Source organism: Sminthopsis crassicaudata, chromosome 4 (assembly GCF_048593235.1).
Source record: "Sminthopsis crassicaudata isolate SCR6 chromosome 4, ASM4859323v1, whole genome shotgun sequence".
In the NCBI taxonomy this organism is placed as follows: domain Eukaryota; kingdom Metazoa; phylum Chordata; class Mammalia; order Dasyuromorphia; family Dasyuridae; genus Sminthopsis; species Sminthopsis crassicaudata.
Genome location: NC_133620.1, coordinates 442,242,313 through 442,248,312, shown reverse-complemented (window position 1 = coordinate 442,248,312; position 6,000 = coordinate 442,242,313). Strand labels below are relative to the sequence as shown.

The window sequence follows — 6,000 nt, the reverse complement described above, 5'->3', positions numbered from 1 at the left end:
ATTTTTTGCTGTAGCCCACATTGTCAAAAGCTTTGTTGTAGTCATGGAGTAAAATCATATGCATAACCTTGCTGGCATATGAAATGACATAATTGTTGGAGTTTTGAACATTATTTGATATTTCCTTTCTTTAGGATTGAAACATAAATTGATCCAAATCTAGCAGTTACTGTTAAGTTTTTTTCCAAGTTTGTTGGCATATCAAGTGCTGGTTCTACATCAATAATCTAGATCAATCATCAATGATATTAAGATATGTCTTATGCTCCTGTTAATTTCTTAACCATTTTTGTATGAAATGTTTCCTTGATATCTAATTTTCTTGAACAAATCTCTTATTCTTCCCCTTCAATTGTTTTTTTCCTATTTCTTTGTTGCTTTGTAAAAAACAAAGCAAAAACTTATCTTTCCTTTCTATTCTTTAGAATTCTGCATTCAATTAGATATTTTTTTATCTTTCCTCAGCTTTTTTTTTTTTATTTTCTCAACTCTTCTTTTTCTTTGGGATTTTTTGCATTTGTCTGATGATTTTACCTACTTTATTCCATTTAATTCTCAATTTTGTGATATGAAACTCATGATTTGAGCCACAGTCAGCTCCAGGTCTTTTTACTGACTGTATAGAACTTCTCTACCTTTGGTTGCAAAGATTATAATAAATTTGATTTCAACATTGACCATAGTGATGTCCATGTGTAGAGAGTTATATTTTGAGTTGTTGAAAAATTGTTTTCTGTGATCAGCGAATTTTTTTTTGACAAAATTCTATTAGTCTCCATCATGCTTCATTTAGAACTCCAAGGTCAAATTTACCCACTATTCCAATTATGTTTTGGTTTCCCACTTTAACATTTCAATCTCTTATAATGAATGTGACATCTTTTTTTTTTTTTTTTTTTTTTTTTGGTATTTATTTCTAGATGAAATTGTAAGCCTTCATAGAATTGAGGGGGCCTCTTCAGTATATTATTGTGATATTAAATGATTTGTCTTAGATTTGAACAACTGTTATTCGGTCCTTTTTTAGGTTATAACTTAATATTCCTTTCTTACTATTTTATTGATTATGAGAGGGCTACTCTGTTTCTGTGCATGCTTCACTGCTATGATAAGGTAGTAATCCAGAAAGATCTGGCATATAGTATATATAAACAACTTATTGAATTGAATTTAGAAAAGAGAAATTTGGCAAAATTTGGAAAAAACTGAGGAAAATGTGAAGAAAAATCTCTAGGTCTTCATACTAGTCTACATTCTATTTCTGGGTTATGAAAGCAACAGAATCAAGGACAATTAAGGAAAATATATAAAGATCAAAGAAGATCAAGAAATGGGACCTAAAACTGCAGGCTCAAAGAAGATAAGGAATAGTGGTAAGATAAGGCAAGGTTTAATAAGAAAAGATAAGTGGAATAATTGGGTGGTTAAGAAAATTGATAAGAGTGGTAAAGAGGGCAGATTGGTGAAACAGACAGGAGTCTAGTATCAAGATAAAGGGAAGGGTAGGAGTTCCTGTGGTGTAGTTGAAAAAGGAAAAGAATTTGAATGAAGTTATTTGAAAAAAAAAAAAAAAGTTTTAAACAGGTGCTTATAACTGAGGTAACACTCACTAGGTTAAAAAATCTAAACTATGAGGAATAGGTGAATTTGTGCAGTGATTTGCATTTAGTGAGCCATGTTTCTATTTCTGCCATGGCCAGGTAGTTGTTATCCATGTTTCAAGTGTAAGCTGATCTCTTGTGAAGAAGGTGAAGGAAATTGGAAAGAAATTCCATACTCTGGGTTAATAAAGCTGTTTATTTTACCCTTTATTCTACCTAAGGCCAAAGAAGGGAGAACTGACCCTTGTAAGTTAGGATGATGGAGGGTTGAGATGTTACTCAGAAAAAAAGGGAAGGGAAAAGGGTAGCCAAACAACTAGAACTTAAAAATATGTTTAAAGCTCTTCTTAAAGAGAAGGTTGGATAGTCTAAAAAGAGAAGCTATTCCCAAGAATAATATAATAAAATCCCTGAAGCCCTCAGGTAAGAGACCATTTTGTAGGTGTCACAAAGAGAAGAGTAGTGGTGATAGTTTGTTATTTCTCTGTTCAGCAGTATTGAAATTGAAAGCTGACCACAAGAGAGAGATTTATTGCCTTCTTGGGGTATGTATCAAAAAAAGAAATAGAAGACCATAGGAACACAGGTAGTTTTCCTTACGGTTCCCCATTGAAAGAAATGATAGGAGGTAGTGCCAAAATGTCATAGTGGGCGGCAATACAGTACACAACCCATTCAAATAGATCTAGAAAACACATCATGACAAATCCTGACAGGAAAATCCAAGAAAATGTCCTGAAAAGTAATTTTTCTGCCAGAGTCTGCACAGGGACACAAATAGGGAGGTTTGCAGGAAATGGAGAAGGGTTCTGGCCAAGAGCATCCATGGAGAGCCCAGGAGGAAAGCAAGTCCCACTGCTCTGGGGCACTGCCAAAGACTTACGTACCATCTAGCAGTTTTGTCACCCATTGTCCAGTTGGGAATCACGGATCCAGGTCACACTGAGGAGAGGAAATGTGTTCAACAATGGTACTTTTTGGTAGGGACTGGTCACCAGCCCCACATTGTGTACCAAGAGAGGAGCAAGTCCAGAAGCAGGCAACTTCTCCAAGGCTCAGACACCAGAAGCAGAATGGGTTTCTTATTTGCAACTTCTAACTCCATCTACAGCCTGAAGACTAACTGGAGCAGGAATCCCAGACCAACAGAGAGATTGCAGTTATGTCATTATAAGCTAAAAAGTATGTTGGAGATTCTTTGTGTATATTTTCTAAGTTGGATATCATAGAGAGTAGTTACTAAAGAAGAAAAACAGCCATTGAGATGCCAAGAGATAAGGAGCCAGGAGATAAGTAAGAGAAAGGAGCCAGTAGAAAAATCCATAGTATCAAATTTCCATAGACAAATGGCCAAAGTTTGGTATCCAACAACAGGAACTAGAGGTCCTAATGCAAAGGGGGAAATTTTGATCTTAGAGGCACAACAGTGATGAAACTAATGATTGAATTGCAGCTTTGAATGGGTATATCTTATTCAAGAGAAACTATTGAAAAGGGGAAAAAGCAGCTTTTTACTTTAAGAAAGTATGCTCATGTGAAGAAATGCAAAAAACATAGAGGGAAAGCTTGATAAGAGAGTATTTTGATAAAGGTCAAAGGGAGAAACAAAAGTGTCCCTCCTCCTTCCCCCAACTTGGACTATACTACAAAACGCCTAGAAAGAAAGAGGAATTGAATTGCTTGAGAAACCAATCCAAAAACTGCCACTAGTAATGACAAGGGATTCAATTATCCAGATACCCACAGCTTTACTCTCTCTTTTTCGCTCTACCAAAATTCTAGCACCTAATAACTTTTTCATTTAACCTGGTAATGATTTCATCTTTCAAAAGTGGAGAAATCAACAAGGGATATCTGATCCTTGCTAACAGGGAAAAATTGGCTGCTAAAATAAAAATGATGTGAAACTTAGAGGGAGTGATCATTTAATCCTAAAGTTTGTGATAGGGAAAAGAGGAAATCTGGGCATAATTTGTTACATATCCTAGATTTTGGGAAAACAGATGTCAAAGATCTTAGAGGAAAGATAGGTAGAGTGCCATCAAATGTTTTAGAAGAAGTCCAGATGGGATGGCTGATGTTCAAGAATGAAATTCTAGAGAAATAAAAGGAAATAATTTCAAGAAGAAGAAAAATAGCATTTATCCACAGAGATCAATGCATATGCACAGGAAATTCAGCAACATTTAAAAAAGTAGAACCAGAGATTCAGCAGGAGATGTGCAATATTGCCCTTCCTAATTTAGCTCAGCTTCTGGGAGCTTTAAGTATGACAAAATCTCTGGCTACTTTTGGTGTCTTGGTGCTGAAAGGGATAACAGGGAAGAGGATGATTGGGGATGATGAAGCCAGCTTATCTTTTAAGAGGAAATGGCTCTACCCCCTGCCCTTCTTCTTCTTTAGACTCTTCATATATGTAGCATGTTACCCAGAGAGCTGATGCAGTCTTGGGCTACACTAAGAGAAATATCACTTTTAAAGATGAGGAAATAATGGTCTCTGATGGAGATAACAGCATAACAGTTATTTCTGCAGAGGCTATAGCCACGTCTATTCCAGATCCAGAAAAGAAAGTTTTGGGTATCAGAGTCTTTGACACGGTCAATTGTTTCAACATTAAAAATTGATATAATTTTACAGTGGAAATGGCATTAAAGAAAAGGCATTATCTTCTGCTTTTGAGCTGTACCTTAAAGACCATCATACTTGCAGTACAAAAAAAATCTTCCATGTGTGTTCCCCTCCTTAGAATGTGAAAGGTTTCAGAAGGGACTGTTTTATTTTTCTATTTAGATCTCCAGAGCTTATTACAGTGCTTTTCAGAGCAGTACTAAATGTTTTATTTGTTCGTCTATGTGTAAATATGTATGTGTGTGTGTATATGAAGACTAAGTCACCAAAAAAAAAAAAATTTCTTCTCTGGCTAGGCTAACTTGTGATATGGCAGGAGAAATGGAGGAGAGCTATACTCATGTAGCTCCTGTTGATGAATTATATCCAAAGTTGTTTTGAACTTTCTGATGGATAATTCAGTGTTGGTATTGTTCTACTTATTACTATTGTGTTTTATTGCTTTTTCTTCCTTGTTAAAAGCATCTTAAGCAAGTAGTATTTTGCATTATTATGAACTTTACATTTAATCTTAGGGTGGATTTAATGTCCCCTTCCAAAATGATTATCAGAATATTGAAAATTTTTAGTAATAGGGAGAATTCAACACTCCTTTCAATAGCTTCTTTCCCAGAGTCAGATTCTGTTGCTGTATCTTTAAGAGTGGTTTTAGAACCTTGAAATGACAGCTTAACTGCTATTCTTGGAGGAGGAATCGGTGAAGACTTTTCCTGTCCTAATAGAAAAAGATTGTGTCAGGTACAGAGAAAGGGGATGAAAAGAACTTTTTTTTTTTCTTTAGAGGATTCGACTGGTGGGGCTGTGCTACCAAAGTGAGAAGCTGGGTGGTGGTCAGGGTGCCTTAGTTGCTGTTATCTTTCTCACAGATTCAATAATGTCAATAAGGTTTTATCTCACTTTGTCTTTTTCTGGGTTGTCTTGTTAATAGCTTAGCTAGTAACTTTTATATTCAGTTAAGCCTAAAAGATTAGGAATTCTGATAAAGAGGGATTAATATCTGCTTATAGAAAAAAAAAAGTTGCTTCAGTTTGTTTAAATGAGCAATATATAATAAATTGAGGTGGAGGCTCTGAATAATCAATCAAAAAAAAAAAAGCATTTCTTAGTCAATAAGAATGTATTATTAAATCCTTGCTATGTGCTAAGCACTGTACTAAGGATACAAAGAAAGGTAGTTTTTTAATAGTCCTAAAGGAGCTCATATTCTAATTACACATTACACATTGGTGCACCCATACAGCCCCGGACAGACACACATTTACCTGTCTCAAAGGGGAAGCCATTAGCAGCTGAAGAAATGAGGAAAGACTTCCTGTAGGAGATGGAATATGAATTGAAACTTGAAGGTAAGAGCAATCCCTGAATGAGGGACAGCCCCATGAAAGGCACCTAGTGAGACAGGTAGGTGAAACAGAGACTAGAACATTAGGTTGGAATCAGGAAGATCTGAGTGCAAATGCGGCCTTATACATTTACTACCTGTATGACCTTGGGCAAACCACTTAACTACTATCTACCTCAGTTTCCTTAACTGTAAGATGGAGATAGTTACTGTGCCTATCTCCCAAAGTTGTTCTGAGGATCAAAAGAGATAGTGTTTATAAATGACTTAGCACAGAGTTTTATTATTATTGGCTATTATTTATTATGCATAAAAATTGCAAATAAAGTGTCACATTTAAATAAACTTGTCTAGTTGGATTATAAAGTATGTGTTAAAGGAGTAAGTTGTAAAAATACTGGAAAGCAGGAAGAGGCCAGCTGATGA

General features: G+C 35.4%; 1 protein-coding gene across 3 annotated transcripts in view; it reads left to right on the top strand.

The window, feature by feature from the left end:
- The first annotated feature begins 4,883 nt into the window (after positions 1 to 4,883).
- Positions 4,884 to 6,000, top strand: part of HORMAD1 (HORMA domain containing 1) — a 39,617-nt gene continuing 38,500 nt past the window's right edge. The window contains exons 1-2 of one of the 3 annotated variants that reach the window (XM_074263420.1): positions 4,888 to 4,970; positions 5,473 to 5,578. The gene's annotated coding sequence lies outside the window, so the exon portion shown is untranslated. Of the gene's footprint in view, positions 4,971 to 5,472; positions 5,579 to 6,000 lie in introns of all 3 variants that reach the window. The other 2 variants (XM_074263421.1, XM_074263417.1) reach the window with 2 other exon arrangements.